This window comes from Carassius carassius, chromosome 8 (genome assembly GCF_963082965.1).
Source record: "Carassius carassius chromosome 8, fCarCar2.1, whole genome shotgun sequence".
Lineage (NCBI taxonomy): Eukaryota > Metazoa > Chordata > Actinopteri > Cypriniformes > Cyprinidae > Carassius > Carassius carassius.
Window position 1 is genome coordinate 32595557 of NC_081762.1, and position 6089 is coordinate 32601645.

The following is a 6089-nucleotide window of genomic DNA, read 5'->3' on the forward strand; positions in this document are numbered from 1 at the left end:
TGGCCCGCCTCAAAAAAGGGAAAAGTGTGGGAGATGTTGCCAAAACCCGGGATCGAGCCAGGGACCTTTAGATCTTCAGTCTAACACTCTCCCAACTGAACTATTTCGGCTACAACAAACCTCTGCTTAGCAAGCAGGGATTTCAGTGAGATCACCCTACTCTTTGTCGGAGCTGAAGAGCAGAGCAGAGATGAGCCCCCAGACAATAAAAACAGCTGGCCAGTGCGGGGATCGAACCCGCGACCTAGGCATTATTAGCACCACGCACTAATCAGCTGAGCTAACCGGCCTGGCTTAGCCATTAGTGTCTGCCTGATTGAAAAAAACCAGCTATAATGTTTGTGAATGCAATGAGACAATAAAGCTTCACGTTTTAACCTGAACAAGGGCTCGTCCGGGATTTGTACCCGGGACCTCTCGCACCCAAAGCGAGAATCATACCCCTAGACCAACGAGACTTCTTGCCCAAAGCCAAGAAAAAAGAGCTATTTCAGCATCAACAAAAGAAGGAACATGAACTAATGTGGAAGCAATCAAAGTCCTCGAGACAGTGTGAAAGGCTAACGAATGCAAGTTGGCCTCTTAATTGACCTAAAAATGGGGCTGTATCTAACATGTAGAGGGATGTTAGGGAGGACAGCTGAAACGGTCAGATGTCACTTAGACCAGCGGGTCTCAATTCCAGTCCTCGCGCCCCCTGCTCTTCACATTTTGTAAGTTTCTTGTATAGCTTCAGACATTTGTTCCATTCGAACGTATGTGCCCTGAGAACTGGACATCACATGACATTCCTCCGTGATTCAAGTTCAAAGCGTATGTATACTTTCAATTCATAGTGAGTAATACAGTGGTGTATTGAGGTATACAGAGGTAAATGATGTCACACTTCTCCATGTGTGAAGAAGTTGTGCAGCACAAATCCGTGAACCAATGTTCCAAAGTGAAGTATACTTTGACGGATTTCCCCTGCTCAGGGAGTGGGGAGCAATGAACACTGTGTAGGGACCATGTCAATCGCTAGGAGCTCACTTCTAATGAGCTGATTATCCGAATCAGGTGTGCTAACAAAGAGAGACATGCAAAACATGCAGACCTGGGGGGAGCGAGGACTAGAATTGAGAACCGCTTCCTTAGACTTTAAGTCAGTATGAGCAAAAGAGGTGAAAAGTTGTCTGCATGACCCGAGTGTTCCAAGGTAGCCTACATAATACAAGAATCCATACACATTCATACTGGCGTAACAAGACCGAGAAGGTCCTTAAACACAAAAGCTTAATCTCTTTGTTAATTCGACAACATAATCTTGGCCAGTGCAAAGGAGCAAGCCCAGAGGAGGGACAGCCTCTTTGCATCAAACCCGTCATTCCCAGCTATGCTCGTCATTCTTGAAAGGCCAGGGGAATTAGCTCAAATGGTAGAGCGCTCGCTGCGCAAAGGAAGGGGTCCAATCTTTGAGCCCCGCACGCAAGCGAAAAAGACGCAGAACACGTGAAAACGCCGAAGGATTTCCCCTGCGGCAATACTCGGGGTATATGTTTTTGCGTTTTGAAGAGTTGTTATTACATGTGAAACAATTCTACTCTCCGCGGCCTGGATTCGAACCCGTGCTCTCTCAGATGAGCCGTGACGTCATATGTCCACGACGTGTATTGTTAAGCGTGCAATAAACCGAGACTTTTATTTTGTTATCTATGACATACCATTGATTGCTTTTATACTACATAGATTTGTGTGTGTGTGTGTGTATTAAAAAAAAACTTTTTTCATGTTTGTGTTTAAATAGAATTAATAAAAAACGTTTCTTCAAATATGTTTTGTGTGTGTGGATATGATTTGATTGATATGATTTAGCAGATTTTTTTTTATCTGATCAAAAAAATGTTCTATTAAAATGAATACAAACACATACACACAATATAAAAAGAACAATATAAAAGAGTGGGCCCAAGTAATATATACAAAATGTTTTATTAAAATGAACACACACATACATACACACAATATAAAAAGGACAATATGATAAGAGTGGGCCCATATAATATAAACAAAATATATACAGGATAGATATAATGTACTTGTATAAAAAAAAATATGAAAAGAGTGGGCCCATATAATATAAACAATATATATATATATATATATATATATATATATACATATACAGGAAAGATATTATGTACTACTTATATTAAAAAAATATATATGAAAAGAGTGGGCCCATATAATATATACAAAATATACACAGGAAATAAATTTTTTACTATGGAGGCGGAGTTTGTCATTTATTTTGCCTGCCGCTGTTCTGCCAACCAATCATCTAAAGTTTTTCCATTAGAGGAGCGTGAGCAAAATGTGGCATTCCCATATCGGCTATGACCAAACTCTTTAGTTTTGGGCTGCCCACATTCGCTGCACTTGTTAAAAGTTACCCCTCGCACATACTTCCTCTTATGGACTCCGCTTTCCGTCTCCAGGGCCCGCCGGCGCCTGTTCCTCTGGGTGTAACGGGACACAGAAGCAGCAGGCGCTGGAGCAGGCGCTGGAGCAGGCGGAGCTGGGCCTGGACCGGATGTCAAAGCACCAGAAGATGAAATCACCATCGACACAGTCATGTCTGGGTTAAGGACTAGTGTGCCTAACAGTGACCCAGGTGCTGAAATGGGCTGCACAACTCCTGCTGCTGTGGGGACGGGTGCGATAGGGCACTCACTTTTGGCAGCAGTGGGCCGGCGACCCGGTCGCAGAATTGGAGCCTGTCCTTCTCGATTTGGCGGAAGGATAAATTGATGTTTTGGGCCTGATGTTGATGGCACGTCATCCAATTTTTCCCTCGGCAGAGGAAGCTGCATATCAGCCACATCAATTGGGTCAGATGGAGTCAGTCCCTGGGCAAGGACACTCATTTGCTGATTCTTCTGCTGCCGTTGAAACCTGAAAGTAAATTACTTGTAAAATATATATATATATATATATATATATATATATATATATATATATATATATATATATATATATATGTGTGTGTGTGTGTGTGTGTGTGTGTGTACAGAAGTATTCAGTTCCCTGGAACCAAATAATGTGCCTTGCTTACCACTGAATGAGTGTCCTCTGGTTCAGCTCAAACAGCTGGATCATTGTTTCATCCATCAGCCTTCGACTGTTAAGCACCAGGTCTCGGATGTGGTGGTAATCTGAAAGGATTTTAGACCACCTGGGGGTGCAAACTCCAGCCTTCTTGGTCGGTGACTTGTGTAAAGCACACAGCTTCATACAAATGGCCTCAACCAAGCGACTGGTGCTGGGCCACTGTGCTGGACCCCCAGGATGTCCAATCAGACACCGTTTCACACTCTCCACACCCGGTGTGACTCCGGACCGCTTCGGTGCCTTAAAGCGCCCATGTGTCAGCTGAGGCTGATGTCGAGGCTGATAGTTGACCCGCTGTTTATCAACATCAGGGAGAGCTGTCCACAGCTGGATGGCCTCTGTCACCTGCAGGTCCGTGAGGTAAGGAGCCTCACGAAGACCCACCAGGAAACCAGCCAGATCCTGGACCTTGTCCCACCCAGCGATGCCATCAGGTCCAATGACTGCTCCCTAGGAAATGCAGATTAGTGTTAATATACACTTTCAGTCAAAAGCCTTTGAACAGAAATATTTTTTTACATTTTTTAAAGAATTCTGCTCAACAAGCCTGCATTTATTTTATTCAAATACAACAAAAGCCATTATATTGTGAAATAATTTTACTATTTAAAATAAAAATGCTTTCTATTTGAATATAGTTTAAAGTGTAAGTTATTTCTGTGATGCTCAGCTGTATTTTCAGCATCATTCCTCCAGTCTTCAGTGTCACATGATCTTCAGAAATCATTCAGATATCCTGATTTGTTGTTCTAGAAACCTTTTTTTATTGATATTATTATCAATATTTAGAACAGTTGTGTACATTTTGTTCAAGATTCTTTGATGAATAGAAGGATCCAAGATAAGAGTTTATCTGTAATAAAAAGCTTTTTTAACATTATACACTATACCATCCAAAAGTGTGGAGTCAGACCATTTAAATCATTATATATTTAGTATTAAATTATAGAAATTAATACTTTTATTTAGCAAAGACGCATTAAATAGATGATAAAGACATTTATAATGTTACAATATATACTGAACTTTCTATTCATCAAAGAAACCTAAACAAAAAATCTCTAGGAGCTATTTTTAACCTAATAATAATAATAATAATATAGCACCCGGCACCCGGTTTTTTTAGCAGCAAATTGGAATGATTTCTGAAGAATCGTGTGCCCTGAGTAATGATGCTAAAATTCAGCATTGAAATCACAAGACTGAATTACTTTTTTAAATATATTCAAATGGATAGCAGTTATTTTAAATAGTAAAAATATTTCAAAATATTACTGCTTTTGTTGTATTTTGAATCAAATAAATGCAGGCTTAAAAAAAAAAAACACCTTGCTTGTATTGTATTTGGTATAAAACGAGACTGAAACAAAATAAAGCCCTTAGAGTGTCTTACCTGAGCCTCACCGGAGACACTGCTTCCAGTGTCAGATGGCTGTGACAGCACTGAAGAGGCAGGGGCAAGATGATGTCCCTCTCCTCCAGATGATGTGGACGGCTCAGCCAGTGATGCTGGGGACTGAGGCAGAGGCAAAGATGAGGGGCTGTTTCTGAGATCACGGCAGGGGTCATCCTCATACAGCACTGGAACTGTAATGTCCTCCATGCTCTCTTCCTCAAACCCCTCATCTAGCAGGTCCTGATCATCAACCTGCTCCACCAGCCGGTCTTCCTCCTCTGGGTTCTGGAGCACTGGAGTCAGTGTTTTGCCAGTCTGGCTGTAAAGGTACTCAATTCCCAGCAATTCACCTACATTAATAAAATAATAAAAAAAAAGAAAAAAAGTGCTCTTAATAATTTATCAAGTACATTGGAGGCTAAATAGATAACTTAATAGAATATTGCAAAAGAACAAATTAAATTTCTTACCTGTATATGCTCCAGGAGGGCGATAGCGCTCATCCCAGGGCTTCCCAAAGACTGTTCGGCTAAGCCGGTCCACAGCCTCTCTCATGGCACTGCCATATGTCCGAATGGAGGACGCCCGTTTTATGGCATCTTCCATTCGGTCATCATTCCAACGCATCAAGCCCTCAAGGAGATAGGCCTGAAAATGCGCATCGCTGGCACTGGTTCCTAAAAGTTAAATAATATTAAAAAATATATAAAAAAGGGTTTTATATGTCACATATGTACAATATATGTACTACACATAAGGTGCTCTGAAGTAACTTGTATACTACATTTAATAGAGTTGTGTAACTAAATTAAAATTGATTGTCACTTATTCCTGTATTACTAGTGACTTGTTAGTCAAGACAGCTTTGTCAATGCTAATGACATTAAAAAGTAATTGTAATGTAGAGTGTGACATTTATTAATGCGGCATTACTTTACAGTGATGGAAGCAGTTACAGTGCTTATATTTTCTACAGAAAAATAATAATCCATATGCATGTAATACCTGGAATAAAACAGTTCAGGTGGAGGTGGAACGACTCCAAGGAGGTAGAGCCACGAGCACACCTGTAGCAGCACAGCTCCACGCTGCCCTTCTTCAGTGTCCCTGTCTTCATGTACAGCGGAAAGTCCTCTGGGTCTTGTATACACTGGACGTGCTTGCGCTGTTCCTTCCATATCTGCTGGATCCGTTCGTGGTCCAGCAGAGGAACTCCCAGGGTGTCCTTCCCATCCGCACTGTCAAACTGATCAATCAGTGACCCAATCAATCTGGCGGTCTCCTCCACCCCCCTGGTCCTCCTCCGGCAGTGCAGTGCCAACTCCCTCCGGGTAATGCGAGCACTGACCGCCTTTTCTGAGATGTGGCCAGTCTTCTTTGCCGCCAGGTCACTCTCTTTTGCAGAGCGAAGAGCAGCCACATCCTCTGGATCCCACTGAAAGATGCACGTGGACAGACGTGCCATGAAGATCCCGTAGAGTGGATGAGCCTCTGTCGTGACACCTGCAGCAAATCGCTGCATGAAGTGCCAGATGTCGAGGCGCAC

The 6089-nt window shown here is 42.2% G+C and overlaps 1 non-coding gene across 1 annotated transcript; it reads right to left on the reverse strand.

The window, feature by feature from the left end:
* Nucleotides 1–37: 37 nt before the first annotated feature.
* On the reverse strand, nucleotides 38–110 carry trnaf-gaa (transfer RNA phenylalanine (anticodon GAA)). Its single transcript has one exon. It is a non-coding gene; the product is annotated as a tRNA-Phe (tRNA).
* Nucleotides 111–6089: the final 5979 nt, after the last annotated feature.